Source organism: Camelus bactrianus, chromosome 13 (assembly GCF_048773025.1).
Source record: "Camelus bactrianus isolate YW-2024 breed Bactrian camel chromosome 13, ASM4877302v1, whole genome shotgun sequence".
NCBI classification, from domain to species: Eukaryota; Metazoa; Chordata; class Mammalia; order Artiodactyla; family Camelidae; genus Camelus; species Camelus bactrianus.
The window spans coordinates 57602390-57624990 of NC_133551.1; the positions used below are offsets into that span (position 1 = coordinate 57602390).

The following is a 22601-nucleotide window of genomic DNA, read 5'->3' on the forward strand; positions in this document are numbered from 1 at the left end:
TGAGCAAATCCGATGCAGGTTCTGCTTGGATGCAACACTGATAGTGGCCAGTGGGTGGCAGCAAGTCAAGCAAGTTCTGTTTGGATGCCACACTGATAGTGGCCAGCTGGTGGCAGCAAGTCACTGTAGTTGAACCATGACGAAGTCTGGGCCACCCAGTGCACAGAACACCTGCAGTTTAATCTCCCAAAATCCAAGCTTGTTCCCCACCTCCCTCCGCCCCCCAACATCTGGGGTGAGACTTTCTTAAACACAGGGCGCATACCCCTGCTACCCTGAAGGGAGAACACTGAACTATGTTTGAAGTCAAATCCCAGCTCTGCCACTTACTGGTTAGGCAACCCCAGGGTTCGCTTCTATTAAGTGAGGATATTATAAGCTCACTGGATCATTATGAATCTCCGGCAGGTAAAGACTGCAGGAAGAACAGCATGCGTGCTCAGGTATAGGCTTTGAGGACTGCAGGTGGAGCCTGGACCTGCAGAGACCCCCACCAGCGCCTCATTCTCCTAGCGTCTCCACCTCCCTTGACTCTCCCCCTCCCCACCCACCCCCATCCATTCTATACCTGCACCCGCCACGGCTGAACGTAGGTGAAGACAAAACACACCGGATGACGACAGGCTTCCCTCTAAATGAACCCCCACAAAACTTCAGTGGGCACCTGTGCTGGCAATCCCACCCTGTTTCACTCCCAGGCTTACTGCGACATTCCCATTAATTTCACCGAGAAAAGAGAAACGATCAGTAGAGAGCTCCGCCCTCTCCCGGCGACCTGCGCCCCCGCCCTCGGCGTGCTCTGCCTTCCTTCGTGTCCCCTGTACCCCAGAGGCACTGCTGGAGCTCCCATCCGGACTCACCCTCCCCGGCGCATAGGACGCCTGCCCCTCCCATCCACCCAAGGATTTGGCTCTGATATTCTCGCCTCTCTTCTGCTCCTTAATTATCTTTCCTTCTATCAGTCTCCCCCACCACGTAAGCCTGCAAACAAGCCGTAGTATCTCTCATTTTAAAAGAAACCCTCCTTAAACTCATAAGCTTTTGCACAGCAAAGGAAACCATAAACAAAACAAAACGACAATCTAAGGAATGGGGGAAAATATTTGCAAATGATGAAACTGACAAGGGCTTAATTTCCAGAATATATAAACAGCTCATACAACTTAATAACAAAAAAACAAACAACCCAATCCAAAAATTGGTGGAAGACCTAAACGAGCATTTTTCTAGTAAAGCTATACGAATGGCCAATAGATGTATGAAAAAATGCTCAATATCGCTAATTATCAGAGAAATGCAAATCAAAACTACAATGAGGTATCACCTCATACGAGTCAGAACGGCCATCATTCAAAAGTCTACGAATGATAAATGCTGGAGAGGATGTGGGAAAAATGGAACCCTCCTACACCGCTGGTGGGAATGCAGTTTGATGCAGCCATTATGGAAAACAGTACGGAGAGTCCTCAAAAAACTAAAAATAGACTTAGCATATGATCCAGCAATCTCACTTCTGGGTGTATATCCGGGGGAAACTTTAATGCGAAAAGATACATGCACCCCAATGTTCATAGCAGCACTATATACAATAGCCAAGACATGGAAGCAACCTAAATGTCCATCGACAGATGACTGGATAAAGAAGTTGTGATATATTTACACAATAGAATACTACTCTGACATAAAAAAGAATAAAATAATGCCTTTTGCAGCAACATGGATGGACCTGGAGAATGTCATTCTAAGTGAAGTAAGTCAGAAAGAGAAAGAAAAATACCACATGATATCACTCATATGCGGAATCTTAAATAAACAAACAAACAAACAAACACTATGAATTCATGTACAAAACAGAAACAGACTCTCAGACTTAATAAACAAGTCTGAGAGTTACTGGGGAAAGGGAGGTGGAAGGGGATAAAGTTGGAAGTTTGAGATTTACAAATGTTAGCCACTATATATAAAAATAGTTTTTTTAAAGTTTCTTTTGTATAGCACAGGGAACTATGTTCAATATCTTGTAATAACCTTTAATGGAAAAAATATGAAAAAGAATATATATGTGAATATACATGACTGGGACATTGTGCTATACACCAGAGATTGACACATTGTAATTGATTATACTTCAATAAAAAAGAAAGAGAAAGAGAGAAAGAAAGAGAGAGAGAAAGAAAGAAGAAAGAAACCCTCCTTGACTCTACAGGTGCCTCTTCCAGCTATCCTCCCATTTCCTGCTCTTCTTACAGCACAACTAACTCCCCAGAAGAAGTGCCCATGCCCCACCCTCTCCACCTGTCTCCATCATCCTCTCCAGACCCCACTTCCACCAACCTTTCTTAGCATTGGAACCCACTGGTTAAGATCACCAATGACTTTCGTTTCACTATGCCATTCTCAGCTCTCACCTCACCCACCTCTGGGCAGTATTTGTTACAGCTGAGGGTTCCCTCCTTCCTGCAACGTTTCTTCGCTTGGTTTCAGAGACTTGCATCCTCTCTATGTTCGCTCACTTCCTGGCTGGGCGGGGTGGCCCCAGGGATGTAAAGTCCATCCAGTGTGGACCACACCCCATCCATGTTCACAGCTGCCGTCCTGACCTCTGCCCTGAAACCTGGTGCTTGTATTTGACTCCATTTGGAGGTAGACTAGGCATCTCAAACCTGTCTTGCTCAAAATTGAACCTTCCATTTTAACCCTTCCTAACCTGCTTCTCGTCCCCAGCATCCCTGTTTGTGTACTGGCAGCTCCAGACCAAACCCTGGAGTTGTCCTTGTCTCCTCTTTATCTCTTACCTCACATCTGACCTCTCAGAAAATTCTCTCCACTTGACCTTTGCAGCCTTTGCTGAACCTGGCACCTCACCTCCTGCACCGTGACCACCATCATTTCCCAGAACTGGCAGAAGCCCCTCAAGTTCTCCCTGCAGCCTCTCACTGCAATCACCTTGCAAACCTGCCAGGGCCTCCCCTCAACCCAATATAATCAAAGCCTTGACTTACTGTGAGGCTTGACAAGATCAGCTCCCCACCCTCCTCCTGCCTCATCTCCCAACACCTCCCCTCGCCCACGCTGCTCACCCACATGGGGCTTCCTGCTTTGGGGGGAACACCCTCCATCCCTGGCCTTGAACTTGCTGTTTCCAGTGCCTGGAACTCTCTGACCCAGGTAATCACATGCTCCCTTCAGGGCTCTGCTTCCCTGCTACATCCTCAGAGAGGCCTCCCCAGGCCCCTCAACCTACACAGGCCTCTATTACTCACTCTCCCCTGGCTTGTTTCATTTTTCTTCCCTGCACATATTGCTTCTACTTCATTTTATCATTGATTTATGTGTTTGTCTATCCTCTTATTCTAAGTGGAAGATAAGCTTCACTTGTGTGGATTCTTGCCCATCTTGTTCATCATATGTCACTTGTGCCTACAACAGTGCCAGGCACAGACTAGGCCCTTACATTTTAGTTTATGGATGGATAGATAGATGGATAGATGGATGGGTGGATGGATGGATGGGTAGAAGGATAGCTGTATGGGTGGATGGACAGCTGGATAGATGGATGGATAGATAGATGGGTGGATGGATGAATATCCACAGTCACATAGGACAACACCTAGAGGGAAAAACACAAAACACCAACATCTCTTGTATCGGGACAGAACTTAATTTTTTCCCTAAAGCCCACTCATATTTATAGTTCCAGACACCACTGAGGAGGTAAGGGTAGACATTTCCACTTCCAATTTTCAGGCTCTGGGAGGAGGCAAATGAACAACACATGATCTAAAGGCTGTCTGAGCTCTCTGGCTTCCCTGGATGGCATCTACTGATGCCCTTCCCTTCTCCTCAGATGTCCGAAGGAGAAATATCTTTAGCCCAAGGATACTGGAAGATTCCTCTGGTCTTGGCTGGGCTGGGGAGGCTGACTCTAATGGACAGAAAGGATCAGAGGCTGGAGATCAGAGAATGTCTTATCAGGCAAAGCTTAAAAGGGACACAGGACACAAGAGGTGGGTGGCTTTGGCCTCTGGGACCCACTACCCCTTCCCTCACTGCAGGAATGTGACTGGTGATACTGATGTGTCCCAACCCCTACCTCTATCAACATACTTTCCTATCGGATACATTCTCTTTTTGAGCTCAGAACTCTCCAAATATTGTTTTCAAAGTTTTAGTGTGCTGGGGGCCGTGCAAGCAGCAACCGCCCTGTTTTTCAGAGTTGGCTATATCCACATCTTGTCCATCCAACCTCCCAACCTGGATGTTTCTTAAGCCAAAGCCAGGTCTGAGGCCCCCCAGTGCCCATGAGCTGTGTGGCCAGATGCTGTGCATGCTCCCTGAGGACATCCAGACCATGGTGGTCTCTGAACAGGCCAGGCCCAGAATCAGAGCCAGCCAGAGACAGGTGGACTTGAACTGACCTTGAACGAGAATTTGCATTATTTGACTTAATCCTCTCAACCCGGTGAGGGGTATGCTAATATGCTAATATCATCCTTATTTCACAGATAGGGAAACAGAGGCTCTGACAACACTGCCAGCATGTGGTGGAGCTTGGCTTCCCTCCAGGCCTGTCTGACTCCAAAGCCAGTGCTCTCTCCACTAGAGTGGGCACCTAGGGTTCATGCAAACCTTTCTGGAACAACACAGGGGTCACTAACTGGATGAAAGGGAAAACCAAGGCTCTCAAGGTTCTGGTCAATACAGGTTGCCGCACAATCCGGGGTAGAGCCTCCAAGGGGCGCTCTTGTAATAACGTGCCCAGCCCAACTCCAGGGTCTAGTGGGTAAGGAGCAGGGAGGGTGGGGTCCCTGCCCAGAAGATCTAACCTAGGCTTCAGGCCCATTTAGGGAGAAGACAGTTTTGAACCTTAAAATTTGTCTCATCATTTCAGAGGCACCCAGATGTCCGCTTCCTCCTTTGTTACTCCTCCCCTCTCCCCCTAAACCCTGCCCTCAAGCATCCCCACGTGGGTGCACTGCATTGTCCGGAGCTCCTCCATCAGCCACATCCCAGCCCGCAGTGCTGTCTCCAGCAGGCTCCTGCGGCAGGGATGTGCCAGTAAAAGGGTGTTCCAGAGCCCCCTCCACTAGGCAAACTCTAGGTTGGGCCAAGAGGGAATTGGGGCTGTGAGGAGGGGACATCTGAGGAGGGAACCAGGGAGCAGCCACAAATGGTCAGAGCAGAGCGGAGCCTCGGCCATGGGGCTGAGGGTCAGCTGGGGCCACAGGGCGGCCTGTTTCTGCCCATAAAGCTGTCTATGTGTCAGAGCCGCCCAGGTGGGCTACCTTGGGCTTACCTGGGAAGAGGCTGTAACAGGCAGAGGCCAGTGTCAAAGATCAGCCAGACATTTTGGGCTTCGCTGGGGCCAGTGTGTGGAATAGGGTATTTCCTGGGCCTGGGACCCCAGAGCTCAGCTACCAGCTCCCCTTGCCAAGTTCAGATCCTGGTGAGAAGCCCTCACTGCCCAGCCCCCTCACTCTCCCCCAGACACTTGAGCTCAGGTTCCTTGGCATAGTAGATGAAGGTAGGAGGGAAGCCATTGAAGGCAGAGCTCATGGTGGACGTGTAGGCGCCCGAGGAGGGAAGACCAGCCAGTCGCCCATGTCCCACTCGGGCAGCTGCGTCTCCTCCAAGAAGAGCCCATCAGAGGCACCACATGTGGAGCCGTAGAGGGTGCAGGAGAAGAGGGGTGGCTCAGGGCAGAGCTGCAGGGACACAGGGGTGAGGAATCAGGGAAGGAATGGCAGGGCACACTCCCAGGGCACAAGGCACCAGCATGGACTCTGTTATTCACCCACACTGACTGATTCCTAAGTGGTCCCTATGCACCAGGCACTGTTCTCAACCCTGCCCTCATGGAGCTTGTGTTCCAGAGACACATCCCAGCCCTACCAATTCACAAGTGCAGACACAGGTGGGACCTCAGTTTTCCCATCTATAAAGTGGGAAGATTTTATTCAACAGTCACTCAAAATACTGGACCTCCAACTTGACCACACTGGAAATGCCTGAGGAGTTTTAATGAAGGACGGTGCCAGGGTTCCAGGGTCCTAACCTATGAGAAATTCTGATATCCATGGTCTGGGGCATGGCCTGGACACTGCAGTATTTTAAAGCTTCCCAGATGATTCTCATGAGAAGCACAGTTTGAGAATCTCTACTTCCTAAGTCTCCTGCATCTCTAACATTCAAGGATTCTGGAAACACAAACACAGTGATGTAATGGGATGCACATGGAAACACACCCACAGCCAAACAGATGCACAAGCACACCTCCACAGACCCGTGGACCAGAAGCCCACCTTCTTCCGTCACAGGGGAAATTGAGAAACGCATGCACGCAGAAGTGCCCGTGCTGACCCACATAGGCACATGTGCACATCCTGGTACACGCATGTGATGTGACAATCTGCCAAGCCATCACAAATCTGAGATCCTTTACCTCTTCTCCTGGTAGCAGGGAGCCCTGCTTCCCTGGCTAGGGGGCTGGACCTGGTGGCCTCTGGGTCTGGATGGTGACAGAGCCACACAAATGTCTCCTTACCTTCAGCACAATGGGCATCTTGGGTTCAGGCTCCCTGAGGGAGACATGGAAGGCACAAAAGTGGCCCTTGTTGAGATAGTACACCAGCTCCCAGTGACCTCCTGCCAGCAGGGAGAGGGCAGGACTGAGGTGTGCTCAGCCAGGTTGCATCACTGACCCTCAGCACCTCAGCCCAGCACGCTTGGGAGAGCTCTGACCCCCTGCCCAGCACTGGGTAAACTGTTCCCTGCTCCAGGAGTCTTCCCTAGACCCATGCGTGGTTGGGGCCTGTCCTCTGAGCTCGCACTGTTCCTCTGCTCCCCCCATCAGAGGTTTTCTCCTCTTAATAATAATAATAATAATAACAATGATAGTAATAGAACTAACATACCATGAGATATAGCTTGGGTGTTGTTCTAAGCTCTCTACATGTATTAAACTATTTAATCCTCGCAACTGCCCCCAGAGTAGGTACAATGAGCTCTACTTTACAGTTGAGAAAACTGAGTCTTGTCAGAAGTCACACAGGAGATTGTAGCAGGGCTGGGATTTGTCCCCAGATAACAGGTCTCAGGTACTCTGCCCTTACCTTAAACCAGTTTCCCTAGGCACCTGCTGCATGAGTCAAAACTGGGTGTAAACAGCCTTTTTGTGACGTAATTCCATCACGGTTGCTCCTTAGGAATATGCTAATTTGTCAATTTCTTTCCTCACGGGACACGTAGCCTGTCCCCCAAACCCAGGCTGGGACAGCTGGGCTCCCTCCAATGCTCCTCTCTTACCTCCTCAAACTTAGGCTCGGAGCCCTCCACTCCAGGGAAGCCCCCTCTGATGTCCAGGAGGCTCATGTCATGCCCGACCCCACAGCCCACCTCAAACACGTGTCAGCAGTCGGCGATGGCCTGTGTGAAGTTGTGGGGTGTCTGGCAGCCCAAGCCCACATGGAAGCTGAACAGGTGGAGAAACATGCATGAAAACGCTAGGATCAGAGGAAGAGAGACACCAACACAGCATCCTTGAGTTGGGGCTCTCACAGCGCTGTGTGGCGGCCTCCTCTCCTAGCTGTCCCCTCCCAAGGTCTCGTTGCAGGGGCTCCCCTTCTCTTCCCCCTTGGAAGGCACGTGCTCAGAACCCCAAATCCCAGGGCCCACAAGGAGGCTGGGCTGAGGAACCAGTCAGGGCCAGGTCGGGTGAGACCAGGGAGACACTCTCCTCAGAGCAAGAGTTCGGGGGGCACCACAACACGAAGTAATCAAGATAAAGAACATTAATGCAATAAGGAGTACGACTGATGCGAAAACATCCATGACAAATAAAATATTAGACATTTAAATAAATAAAGACAAGATTGGTAACAGTGATTGAACTTTGAAGCAAAAGGAAAAATCAAAACTGCCCATCCTGTCTTTACTTAAAATGTTGATACTTTCCTCACCATGAATTTTTTGGCACTAACCTTGACTTTTTTCAAATATTATATTAAAATGTTATTTATCTAGAGTGCTAAGTTTTTAGTATCCCCTTAAATTTTGCTCCCAAGGCCAGGGGCTTCGAATGCCCCACCTAGTCCCAAATAACATCCAGCTTCTTCGCTGAGACAGACAGAGCATCACGAGGTCCAGAGGGGCCACAGCCAACAGAAGGGCGCCCCGGTGAGCCAAAGGCTGGAGACAGGCAGCGGAGACCTGACTCCCGCCTCCCAGGCAGGGAAAGCTAGTGCGCTCACCTGGTTCCCACCACCACCAGCCTGGGTCTCTGACAGACTTGAGCAGATGTTCACACACCTCCAGGCTGGCCCCAGACTTGGCGCTCAGAGGGGAAGATGCTTCCACTGCCCGGGGTCCGCAGCCGGACACCAGCCTGGGAGAGGGGTGCATAGGATGCCTGAGGCCTGGATATTTTACTGCCCCCTACTCAATCTCCCTCCAGCTTCCCACCCACCCCTGCCTAGTTCCTCTGGACTGTCCAGCCACGGAATTCCAAGGAGGAAACACACCCACTAATTACAGACTTCTGCCCAGGCAAGAAAAAGCAGGAAAAAGATACAATTAGAAATATGCCTTCTACTGACCTCTATGTTACAGGATCAGAGATGTTAAATAACTTTCCCAGGACCACACAGCATGTGACCATCAACCGGAAATGGGAGCCTTGGTCTCCCCGACTCCAATGTGAATGCTTTTTCCATGAGGTCACCTGATGTCAGACCTCTTAATGTCAGGCTCTGCCCTGCATATGTCTACATGCAGATATAAGCAGTGTCTCTTTGGCACCAGTGTGCACCAGGGAGGCCTCGGGCCACTGACCCAGATCCCTGTGCTTTGCTGCTTGTGCCTGTCCCAGCACGGGACCCCCTTGGTCTGGCTCCTGCAGCCTAACTCCATCTGCCGGAGCCCTAGGCTTGCTGCCCCTTGCTCCATCTGTCTCCACTGATCTGCAGCCCCTGCTGGTCTCACCTGGTCCCGGGTTCTGGGACCTTGATTAGCTCCCCTTCACTGTCAAAGACCAGGAGCTGCACCCCATGGTGGGTGGCATACTGGATGTGGGAGATGGGCTTGAGGGGTTGGTGTAGATGGTGTGCGAGGGGGCCACACCCAGGCTCAGCACCTGCTCCAGCTCCACCTGGGATAGGTGACCACCCAGAGCTCATTCATTTATTCTTCCCAATACGAATGAGCACCATGTGTGTAAGCCACCATTCTAGGTGCCACAGCCCCCACTCCAGGACCCCTGGCAATTGGCCTTTTTTTTCCAGGAAGTGTCAGGCCTGTGAATGAGGCAACTGGCTGCTGGCCCAGGCTCACCTGGCTGGCACAGTCGAAGCTGGTGCCGAGGGTGACCAGGACACGCACACCCAGGGGGCTGCTGCTGCGCCTCACCGCGTGGAAGGGTGAGACCCGCGGCAGGGCCTGGTGGAAGACCTGACGGCGGCCGGCCAGCCCGCCCAGGTTGGCTACCATGAAGGGGTCTCAGCAGTCCTGCCAGGAAGGGGGAAGGAGGGAGGGAAGGCTGAGTAGTGGGTCATCTCATCTGATTCTCACAACAACTCTATGAGATGGAGATGGAGAAATAAAGGTCTACAAATATGAAGTCACTGGCTCAAGGTCACACAGCAAGAACTCGGCAAAGGGAAGATCTGAGCCCCGGTCTCCCACGTCCAGGGAGCTTGCTCTTGACTCCTGTTCTCTACTGCCTTTCGACTTGTGTCCCTCTCTTTAATAGGGAGGGGGAGTCTGTTGGGCCAGGGAAAACTCTAGGGTATTTATTCTACAATCATTCAACAAAAATTTCTCCAACACCTACTCTGTGCCAAGCTCTAGCTTGGGTGCTGGGGAAATAGCAGTGAACAGTACAAATCAAAGTCCTGGCCCGGTGAAGCTTCCTTTCACCTGAACCAGAGACAGGTATGAACTCATGCAACGTGTGCTCCGTAAGCACTACCCTGTGCCAGGCACTGTGCGGGGGTGGGGCAGAGGGGTTGTATGAATTATTCCCAGTTCACAGATGTGGCCACTGAGGCTCAGAGGGCTGGAGTACCTCACCCAAGTTCTCACGGCTGGGAAACAGCAGAGTTGAGACCCAGTCCCAAGAATAAATGGCTTCAGCTGAAATCCGTACAAAAGTCTATGTTGAGATATTGTCTATTTTTTCCCCCTCTTCCCCTCCACCTCATTGATGTTAGTGGCTATTTCTGTAATTTAGGCCTTAGGAGGAGGTGTGTGGCCAGGGCAGAAAGAGGTTGGTTGCAAGCCTTTCTGGCTTTCTTGGGAGAGCTTAGCCCTTGATGGAAGAGGTTGCCAAGTTGCAAAACGAATGTCTTAGTAACACTGATAGACGGTGAAATGAGCCTATCTGGGTCTTTCAGTGTCTAGTCAAGTCCCCTGTCCCTGTCCCCACCCTCCCTCTCCATGTGGGCGGCTGAGGTCTCTGTGATCTGCTGAAGCCATCATTTTGGGGCTGTCCTGCCCCTGGCATGTCAGCTGTCACTTCCTGTAGACTTACACCCCACCTCTGTGCTGTGACCCAGTCTCCTCTGCCTGATCCAGGAAGACAGTTCAGCAGGGAGCCTGCTCCTGCCCTGACTCTTCTGCCACCCCGGCCTGGGTAGGGAGGGGGAGGACCCGAGGATGGCAGAGATGGCAGGGCCCAAGTTTCCCATATCTGGGTGGCAGAGAAATGAGTCTTTACCTAGAAGCTAACTTGCCATGCGACTTGGACAGTATCTTTCCTTTCCTCCTCTTTGCCAAGTGGCTCCTCCTCCGTAAACTTTCTCCCTGGTCGAGCAGAAGGGTTAATCTCAGGGCCTTGAAATCACCCTAGTTTACTACTCATTAACTGTGGGCCTGTGAGCAAATTATATAACTGCTCTGAGCCTCAGTTCCCTTATCTAGGAAATGGGAGCTCAAGGGGCAGTGATGAGGATTAAGCGAGATAATGCCCATAAAGTGCCTCCCTATTACTGTTGGTATTTTTGTTCACGTTTCTGTCCCTGTGACTTGTCCCTATCAGATCATGATGTCTTGAAGACAAGGACCACATCTTCTGCATTTCTGGGTCTCTGGGGATATGCCCTCTTATAAGACCTGGCACAGAATTTGCTGCAGTGAATATATGTAGAATAAATAAAGGATGTCACAGCTAAGACATGTGAGGTCTAAGATACAGACCAAGATCTGTCTGTTTCTACATCCTGGTCAGGACCCAGAAAAGAAAATCAATGGGACAGAACTGACAGCCCAGAAATAAAGCTCAGACTGAAAGAATTTAACACCTCACCAATTACCAAAACAAACAAACAAACAAACAAAGATTTTATAGAACAAGTCGTTCTGGAACAGCAGATGAGCAATTTGGAAACTAAAATGTATTTAGAACCTCACTTCTCACCAAAATCAACAGGGAATGATTTATGTTTTTAAACAATCCATAAACTATATTAAAAATATAGAACTGATCATCTCTCTGAGGCGATGATGTTTTAAGCTTGGTTGTGACAAAAGAGATCACAGTGTGAATGTTCAACAGATTGATGACATCTGATTTATAAATTATAAATACAGTCATAAACTCCAAACTCTTCTTTTCTGGGAACCAGGAGACCGGTGAGGCAGTGCTGACATGGAGATTAACTAAAAGGGAAGTGTGACTTGAGTAAGTCGCTGCAGTATAATTGCAACAATTAAGGTTTTCATCTGAATTCCATATCTGGTCAAATGATTTTACCTTTCTGATCCTCTATTTCCTCATGTGCAAAATGGAAATAGTATTGGGCAGGACACTCGGGTTATGCTGAGGATTAAATGAGACAATCCTAATAAAGATCTTCGCTTCAACCCTGTTAGTTCAAATTCCTGAGATCTGAGGACTGTCTGTGGCATCATGTGGCCTCTAAAGGCTGATCCACACCTTAGTCTAAGCAAGTGCTCAGCCCGTGGCTCTACAGCCTTGCCCTTCTCTGAGGGCTGGGACTTGCCCCTGCAGAGGTCAGGTGAGAACATGACTCAGCACAGCCTGCCTGATCGCATGCACATTTCTTCTGGAACATTGCTGCAGACGAAGAAACAAGTCTGAGCCTATGAACTCAATGGAATTGGAATGCAAGGTGCATAACTGGGATTTGGTCCTGTTAGATCCTGGGCACCATGTGAATAGACACCAAGATACCTCGGATTTTCCTTAGTTGCGCTGTTAAAAGTTCGTGAAGTTTCATCATGCCCAATTCTCTTGCCTTAAATATATCAGAGCCACCTGGTTGGTAGCAAGTCTACAAAGAAAGAAAGATAAGTGAGATCCAACCTTTCTATGATTCCCATGGTTGGGTTAGTGAGTACTGGAACTCATACTGTGTATCACATAGTTTCACCATTTCTTATAATCCTCAGAAAGACCCCAGGAAGCACTAATTACCATCTCTATTTTACCCAGATGGAATCAGAGGCTCACAATTTTTTATTTTTGTCTGTTTAATTCCTGAGGTTTTTAATAATTGGCAGAGCTGGGTTTCAAACAGGAGTCTGTCTGATTCCAGAGCCCAGGTTTCTTCCACTACTAGTTAAGTCACTGAATATTCATAGCAACATTGCAAAGTGAATAGTATTATGTTGGCTTTACAGAGGGAAACATGACAGACAGAGAAGGGTAAGATCTCTCTTAAGTCAAATGGTTTCCAGGACTCACAGAAGTAGCCCCGAAAGATGACCTCAGATCGGGTCTGATGAAGACCAGGGTAAACAGTCAGTCTTGGGGGAATAAAATGGCATTCTGTCCTTACCAGTCTCACCCTCCCACCACACACCCAACCCCAGAAGAACTCTGCAGTCCCATCCTACCCACTCACCGCTTCCCTCTCTGTTCTAAACCTTGCAGATGTTCCCTTCTGCCTGAAACCCCTTCCCTGCAGCCTGGCAAGCTGGTTCATCCCCAGTGTCCAACTTGAATGGCTCTGGGTGGTTGTCATTAATGCTGTTCATCAGCTATTCCCACTTCTTCCCTTGTAATTGGTAAAATTACACTTCTCCACTGAATCAATCCGTTTAAGCTAAGTTATGCCACAATAACAAACCATCCACAAAATATACTACAGAGATTTGTTTCTCGCTTATCTTCTGCTCTCACTGTGAGTCAGCCCTGGTTCTGTTCCATCCATCATTCCAGGATTGATTCAGGCTGAAGGAGCAACTCTTCACAGCACATTTCTACTCAGAAATCAGTAGCCAAAACGAATCCAATGGCTAAGCCCGGTGTCAGTGGGGAGAGACAGCAAACATTTTGGCAATGACACAGTCAATCAGAGCCTTCCCTCCCTTGAAACTGGGTACAGCTATGTGACTTGCTTTGACTAATGAAACATGAGCCAAAGGGATGTGTTACTTCCGGTAGGAGCTTTAAGAGCCAGTGTTAATCACCACATACTCTCTTTTCCTCTGCATGAGCAATCTGTGCATGGTGGCTACTGCCTCAGCCTGGGACCTAGAGTGAGGACAGTGTAGAACAGAGTCCCCAGCCAACCCTTCTTGGACATGTAGATTGAGGAGATCATAACCTTATTGTTTTAGGCACCGAAGTTCAAGGATTATTTATTCCTGCAGCATAAGCTCGCCCATCCAGCTCAAAACATACCTCCTTTGAGAGACTTCACTGTGCTGACAGAGGACACTGCGAGGTGCTCAGAACTGGACCCATGGATTGGCCAGTGAGGAAGCTGCTGATTTTTAATGGGGATAAAAAAACCACAGGAACTATGACAAGATTAAGAACATGATATCTGTAGAGCTAATATCTGGGAATAACAATGTGCTGTTCATTCATTCATACATTAATATATTCATTCAATAAATATTTATCACACACTTATAATGGGCCCAGAATAGGGTAGGCACTGAGGATACAGCAGTGAACAAACCTCCATCACAGAACTCACCTTGGAGTGATTGGAAAAGTTACACTGATAAGCCTCTTGGGGAGGGGAGGTGAGCCCTCACAGGCATGCTTGAACATTGGGAACGATAGGGCTTTTGCTCTGCAAATGCAGGTGTGGGGAGGAGCTGAACTGCTCAGAACAGGAGAGGGAGAGCTGTGGAGAACTCCAGAGAAGGTGGAGAACAAGGACACCTAGTGTCACAAATAGTCTCCATACAGTAGATGCATAGGGAATAGGAAGACAAGGAAGATATAGATCAGACCTTCAGCATTTTTCAAATTTCTCTTGACAAAGCAAGACTTAAAAAAACAAATAAGCAAACAAACCCACCTCATGTAGAACCAACATCTTTTTGCACTGGTTTGTGGAGGACTTTGTAAATAGTTTGCCCAATCACAGGATTTCAAGGTGCAGAGATGATTTTCCACCCCTCCTTGGTTAACCACCCACTGGGGAGGTAACCAAAAACCAGGGCAGGGGTTTCACTATGTCAGTCTCCTTTCTCCCCATCCAAATGCTCATGACAATTGTCCTCTGGCCACAGCCAACTGCACTGCACTTTCAGAGAAAGTACCTGTTCATTTAGAAACCTGGTCTACTCAGTGAGATACCACTTTATACCCATTAGGATGGCTCCTGTTTTTTTAAAAACAGAAAATAACAAGTGTTGGTGAGAACACGGAGAAATTAGAACCCTTATCTATTGCTGGCATTGATGTAAAATGGGGTAGCCACAGTGGAAAACATTATGGCAGTTCCTCAAAAAAATTACACATAGAATTACCACATGATTCAGCAATTCCTAGGTATACATCCAAAAAAATTGAAAGCAGGGACTCAGACAGGTATTTGTACACCTATGTTCACAGCAGCAATATTCACAGTACCCAAAAGTCAAAATCACCCATATGTCCATCACCAAATAAATGGATAAATAAAATGCGGTATATCCATGCCGTGAAATATCATTCAGCCGTAAAAATGAGTGAAGAACTGACACACGCTACCAAGTGGATGAACCTTGTGCTCAAGACATTATGCTCAGTGAAAGAAGCCAGACACAAAAGGACAAATATTGTATGATTCCACTTATAGAAAGTACCTTGATTAGGCAAGTTCACAGAGACAGAAAGTAAAATAATGGTTACTAAGAGCTACACGGGGCAAGGTGGAAGGGATTGGAGAATGGGGAGTTACTGTTTAACCAGAAACAGTTTCAGTTTGGGATGACAAAAAAGTTCCGGGGGTAGATGGTGGTGATGGTTGCACAGCAATGCGAGTGTATTTAATACCGCTGAAGTGTGCACTCAAGGGTTAAAATGGTAAACTTTACATTATACATATTTTACTACAATTTTCTCCATTTGGGGCCACTGGGCAGAGACAAGATCATACCGAGGCAGCCTCTCATGGACTCCTTGCTGCCTCCATCCTCCTGACTTGGACTGACTCCTGGGCTCTTACTCCCCAGCACCAGCTTCAGCTACTGGTGGCAGCAGAAGGGGGCAGGGGGAGCCCCGTTCCCCACTGATCAAGTCCAGCCAAGAATCTGAGCTTGGCGGTTTCCCACCCCATAATTCAAGATCTGTTGGGATCCCAGATGCAGCAAATGCTATTCCAAATGTTTTAGAGCCAGCCAAAAAGGGACTGATGCCCCCTCGGTACTGGACTCTACCCTGTATTTGGTTCCAGTGTTTACCTCCTAAGGTCCTTGGATTCCTCAAAGCAATAGAAATTGATAAGAGGCCAGACAGGAATTCAGGCAAGGCTTTATTGGGACTCATTCTGCAGCAGGAGAGAGTGAAAACAAGTAACAGGTTCCTTTGCTTACTCCCCAGGGAGGGCACACTGGTGCCTTCAATGGGGTGACGGTGGGTGGGCCAGAGGGGTGACTGGGTGGTCTGCCCACCACCTTGGTGGTGCTGTGTGCAGGGATCATGCACAGTACCCTGTTTTTGCTCCCAGTACATCAGAAGTGGCAGTTGGTTTGTGGCCTTTTTGTATCTTATTGTTCATAATTGCCCCAGTTTCGCACCTGTGCAGTTATTTTCAGTCCCTGATAGTTTCTTTGTATTCTGTTGCTAGAGGACACTTTGTCCAGGAGCAAGCACTCCAGTCCCAGGTCCCGGGTCCCGGGTCATAGGTCGCAGCCTTTCTCACAATGAACCAGAAATCATGAGCTACAAGGAGCCCTTTATTCCCTGTTAATTACAACACAAGCTGCTACCCACATTTTCCTGTTCTTATCTGAAGGTCATCAGGGTCTTGATCTTGTCGGGTCGTCAATCACTCGACAGCATCCAATCCCTAGAGCAGCTGTTGCCCACTTGGCAATAGGGGTTCTTACCCATCACCCACAGCCAAACCCCTGCCAGCAACCAGGGCACTGGGGAGGTGAGGGAAGGGCCACCTCCTTTTCGTTGTTTCACTCAGGGTAGGTCAAGGCCTGGGGTGACATCCCAGATTCCTTTTTCCTGAACTGCGAACTGATACGTGAGCTCTTGGAAGGTAACGTGGACACTAACAGAGCAAGCATGAAGACTAAACCAAAGCGAGTTGACGGCGGATGTTTGAACGCCACGTACTTATCCAGCAGATAGACATCTCCAACAAAGGGCTTTGAGACCACATAATTCTCCCCACTGCAGACCTTCAACTGACTTCACAGAAGGGGTGCAGCAGCCCTTGCAGAAGATGCGTAACAACAGTAATCACTCAACAATCTTTTAATTCCACCTGCTTCTTCTCGGAAGGAAAATTGTCACTTGACAGTGACAATGACAGTTTTGGGGATATTAGGCAAAATATAGGGGCATTCCTGTAAGTTATTTGCTCTCTCTCAACCTCAGTTTCCTTATCTGCAGAATAGGGGTAAATAAAAGTTACCTGGCAGGTAGGCAGGTGCTTATAATCACAGAAGCTTGGAAGGACAGAAGCTCACAGCCAGACTTCCAGTCAGCAAGGATGTTAGAGGGTCCCTGGAACATCAGCCACTCCTCCTAGAACAGGAATCCCCTCCCCAACTTCCTTTCCACATGTTCATCTAGCTGCCTCTATTTACATACTCCCAAAGACAGAGAGCTCAGTCCCTTTCAGTTCTTCAACAGCAGCTATGACTGATAGCAGTTTATTTTGACCTCCTATTTCTTGTTTCTAGCTTTGCTCTTCAAAGCCACACAGTACAAATCAGTCTAAATGCTCTTCCCCATCATGAGTCTCTGACAATGTGAGTGTCAAGGTTGAGTTCACCTGAATCTCCTGTCCTCCAGGGCAAATACCTTTTGTTCATTTCACAGATGAGAAACACTGAGGTCCAGAGAGATCCTGGGACTTGGCCCTGATCACAAGCCCAAATTCACACGTGACAGACTGCAGAGCAAGGGTCCCCTGGGAGTCTAACTAATCCCCAACAGGATTAGGAGGGACATACCCCATCCTCAACACAGTCCTGTTAGAGTTAGAGCTAGGGTTAGTGGCCTTGTGACCAGAACCCCATTTCTCCCTCACAGAGAAATCTTCCAATTGGTGGATATCAATACCACGCATTATTTTGTAGTTCTATTGCATATGCATGCATCCACAGAAATTATAGGGTATTATTTTGTTCATTTCAAAAAAGTTTAACATAAATGTTATCATCCCTTGTAGTAACCTATAATGAGAATGAATATGAAAACAAATATATGTATGTGTGTGTATGACTGAAACATCATGCTGTACACCAGAAACTGACACATTATAACTGATTTAAAAAAAAGAGAAAAAAATAAATAATATCATCCCATATCATTTTGTAATTTGATTATTTTCAGTCTTTAGTGTGTTTTTATGTTATCCTTACTGATTCATGCAGCTCTACTTAAATTAGTTCAAATTCTACAGAGTAGTCCACTATCTGAATAAGTCTCAGGTTATTTACCCATCTTTAACCAAGTGTTGATTAAGTTTTTTGCACTTTTAACTATTACAGACAGAGCTACAATAAACATTCTTATACATGTCTCCCTGTGCATATGGGTGAGGTTTCTCCAGGGCAAACATCTACCGATGGAATTGCTGGATCATAGATGTTCTCATCTTCAAGGTTACCCAATATTACCACATTTCCCTTCAAGTGATGGCTCCCGTATACACTCTTGCAGGAAATATGTGAGTTCCTGTTTCTCCACATGTTACCAATACAAGTGTTATTAGTCTTAACGACTAATTTTTAAGCAATCCATTTCCCTGCCTCTATCTCCATTAGTTGTTGAACATGTCATTCCAATTTCTCTATTTTTACATTTTTATTGTCTGATGTATCATTTATTGGAAGAAGCGTGTCTAAAAGCCTCATTCTAATTGTAGATTTGTAGATATCTCCTTGTACGTCTGTCAGTTTTGGCTTTATATAATTTGACGCTACATTATTGGGTCCACAAAGGTTTAGGTTCATTGTAACTCCCTGGTGAATTGTTTCTCCTTGAATGATGATTCTCTTACATTCCTAAGAAAGACTTTTGCCTTAAAATCTATTTTGTTTGTATCAATATTGACACACCAGCTTTCTTTAGGTTAGTATCTGCCTACTTTGTATTTTCCACCAATTTATAGACATGTTTTATTGCATGTTGCTTTATTGTGTTTCACAGATGTTGAGTTTGTTCTACGAATTGAAGGTTGGTGGCAAGCCTGAGTCAAGCAAGCTTATTGGCACCATTTTCCAACAGCATTTATTCATTGATGGTTAGCATTTTTAGCAATAAAGTATTTTTAATTACAGTATGAACATTGTTTTTTAGACATAATGCTGTTGCACACAATAAACCACAGTATAATATAACTTTTAAATACATGGGAAACCAAAAACCTTGGGTGACTTACTTTATTGCATATTCACTTTATTGCCATGGTTGGCAATGAACTTGCAATATCTCTGAGATCTGTCTGTACTTTCCTCCTTTGTGTCACTGTGTTTTAGATGTGACACTTACAAATAGTAGACAGATGTATCTTTTTTAAAAAATCCTATCAGACAACTCTGGTTAATTAAGTTCATTTGTATTTATTGGGATTAATGACAAACATGTATTTATTTCTACTATCTTATGTTTTTGTTTGTTTCTCATGTAGCTTTATGGAGATTTAATTTCCATACAATAAAATGTACCATATTATTTTGTATTTTGCATTTTACATCCTTTTTCTTTGATCTTTTTTTTGTTTGTTTGTTTATATGTAATGTAATGAACCAAACCTGAAATAGTTAATACCTGTAAGTGTGTAGAAAAGAGCCTGGTACAAAGTAAATGCGTTCTCACGCTCGCTCTCTCTCTCTCTCTATATATATATATATACACACACAGATATATATACATATACATATATATATAGGCTAAAGACTACTATTATAACAGTTGTTGCTGAGGGGAGAGTGTAGCTTAGTGGTAAAGTGCATGCCTAGTATGCACAAAGTCCTGGGTTCAATCCCCAGTACCTCCATCAATAAAATAAATAAATAAGTAAAACCTAATTACCTTCCCCTGCAACAAACAAACAAAAACAATTATTGTTATTTACATTTGCTTCTTCTATATCAGTCTTGGGTGAGGTGGAATCACAGAGGAAATGGATAAAACAGATGACTCTCCCTTAAGCATCCTGAAATCCAGTGCTAGAGATAGATATACAACAAGGAAACAGAGGGAGGTATTAGGAATGAAAAAAAAAATGATGCTCAAAGAGGGTAAATAAATTGCCAAGATTTGTAGCTACTAAGTGACAGAACTGGGATTTGAGCCCAGGACTGTCCCATCCCTAAGCCTGGGTTCTTAAGACTTAGTCCTTTGCTGCATTGTAATGAACTTGTGAGACAGTGTGTGTAAAGCATTTAGCACACAGTAAGAGTCCAATAAATTACAGATGAGAATGACTGTGATGGTGATGATAGTGACGGTGGTGACGAGGATGAGGGTGGTGGTGATGGTGGTGGTGGTAAGAATGGTGGTGATTGATGAGGATGGTAACGACGGTGGAGACGTACAGGTGCAGGTGGTATTGATGGTATTGATGGTGGTGATGGTGATGGTGACTGACGAACCATCCCCCAGTTTGCCCAGGACCATCCTGGTTTTAGCACCAAAAGTCCTGAATCCCAAGAAATCCCTCTGTCCTAGGCAAATCAGGATACCTGATGCTGATGGTGATGATGGAATGTCCAGGAGGCCTTTGAGAAGCCATCTAATCCAGGAGATCTGAACTTTTCTTGATCAGAGACCATTCTGAAAATCAAGTGAAATTTATTATTTCCTTCCTTACCAAAATGGCCAGAAATCCAACCCAGCCAGTCTGGATTCAGAGCCTTTGCTCCTGAGCTCCCCTCGGATGTCCTAACAGGCATCCCAAACAGAAAGCTGGGTGACCTCTCCTCTCTGGAACCAACTCCAGTTGTCCACATTCACCCAGTTGCTCAGGCCAAAACCAGGATTCATCCCTGATTCTTCTCTTCTATTCACAGCCCCATGTCTAACCCATCAGCAGTTTCTGCTGGTTTTGCCTCCAGCTCAGTCACATTACACCATCTCCACTGCTGTCACACTGGTCAGTCATGTCCATCCCCGTCTACTATGGTTATCAACCAAGTGGTCGCCCTTTTCCCACTCTGACGTTCTCCCACCTTCTGACATCATACTGTTTTCTTAACATAAACCAATCACCTGAGGTCCCTATTTAAAGGCTTCTGACGGCCTCTTGTTGTACTCAGAATAAAATCCAACTCCTTAGAATGGTCTCCCGCCGTGACCCAGCCTATGTCTTCGCCTCTTCCCCTCGCTCTGCTCCAGCCACACTGTCCTTCAAACACTCCAAGCTCCTTCCAGCCTCAGGGCTTCTGCACTTGCTTTGAATTCTCTTCCCCAGACCCTCCCAGGCCTGGCTTCTTTTTCAGGTCTCAGCTCAAATGTCACCCCTCCCCCTCACCCCCCAAAGAGGCTTCTCCTGGTCACCCTGGCTCAGGAAGAAATCTTTACAACTCTCCATTCCTTTACTCTCTTCTATTTTCATCATGCTTTTCATTATCTGAAATTACCTTATTTATTAATTTGTTGACCTGTTTGTGTATTTCCTTAATATTTACTGAGATCCTACTTTGTGCCATCGCATTTTTGACCTTAAAAATAAAAGTCAGTTATTTTACTAGCAAAAGTGAGTTTATTTGGGAATAGCAGAGAACTGCAATCCAGACAAGCAAGCCACAGCAAAAACCACAGGCAAGTCCAATAAACAAAGGAAACATTATCTGATAGAGAAAAAGGAGGAAGTTGGAAGGGGTTGTTTTGAATCAAAGTTCATTGGAGAAAAGTGAGAGTTCAAAGTGATGACATGACGGTTTCTTATCGGCTGAGTTGCTGGGGTAGTTGATTTCTTGCAGGAGATGGAAAGCACATCTTTTCCTGCTGGGGCCTGTAACTGATTTTTTTTAGGGGGTGGAGGGGAGGTCATTAGGTCTATTTTTTCTTAATATAATTTTTTTAATGGAGGTTCTGAGGATTGAACCCAGGACCCTGTGTATGCTAAGTGCTTTACCATTTGAGCTATACCCTCCCCACCAGGGGCCTGTAACTAATGGTTCTTTCCTGTTGAGGATTCTTCTGTTGGGGTCTGTAATTGACAAATCTTCCTGTAACTGACCTGGCGTGGCACTGTGAGAGCTCCCCCTTCCGGCCTCCCAACTCCATTGCAGTGAGGTTTCCCTTTATTAATTTTCACAGTGTGAACGGCTGTTACCTCCCAACACCAAGAACAGAGCCTACACGAGCCCATTAAATATCTATCGAGGGGCTGTAAATATAGACCAGGTTCTGAGAGAACAGACGTTGGTCAGAGCTCAGGTGTTACTGGAGAATGAGAAGCACCTAACAGAGGACTCAGTCTAGTTTGGGGGTCAGGACATCTGAGCTAAGACCGAAAGGATTTAGGTGCAGAGAAAGGAAAGTATTCTAGCTAGTTTAAAAAGGAACCTAGTGGGTGAGGGTATAGCTCAGTGGTAGAGTGTGTGCTTAGCATTCATGAGGTCCTGGGTACAATCCCCAGTACTTCTATTAAAAAAAAAAAAAGATATCTATTAGAGAGTGTTATGTGTTATAAATAATCAGGAGACCTGAAAGAAGCAAATTTCAAACTGAGCTTTTGTTAGCAGGCAGGATAGATGGTTCCTGGAGAAAGAGAACCAGGCATGGCTTTCTTGACATGAGAAGCCATTTTGGCCTAAGCCATTCTGTGATCTAAACCTGGCCACAATGCCAGTTGTTGAACAGGTCTCTGTAATCAATGATCTTATAGGAACAAAAGAATGCAGAAACATTGTCTGTTATCAGGCAAGAGAAGAAAGGACAACAAAGATAACAGACTCCCAGTTCTGTTTCTGTGGTAAAGATTAGACTGAAGCCTCAACCACCAGATCAACTGAAATCTAAGGGATAATGAGGTTGACATTTTCTGACTCTCACGACTTCAATCAACTAAAGCTTGGACTCTGCCTACTGCCCAAGCACCTTCATAAATATGCAAGTACTTGTAACTTGAAACTTCCCCAATTTTGCTGTTTGGGGAGACACTGCTTTGGGAAAGATCCCAGGTGTTCTCCTTATTTGCTGCAAATGATAAATCCTTTCTTCTCCC

The 22601-nt window shown here is 46.5% G+C and overlaps 1 pseudogene; it reads right to left on the minus strand.

Annotated features, from left to right (window-relative positions):
* Positions 1-4952: 4952 nt before the first annotated feature.
* LOC105066801 (antizyme inhibitor 2-like) lies at positions 4953-9483 on the minus strand (annotated as a pseudogene).
* Positions 9484-22601: the final 13118 nt, after the last annotated feature.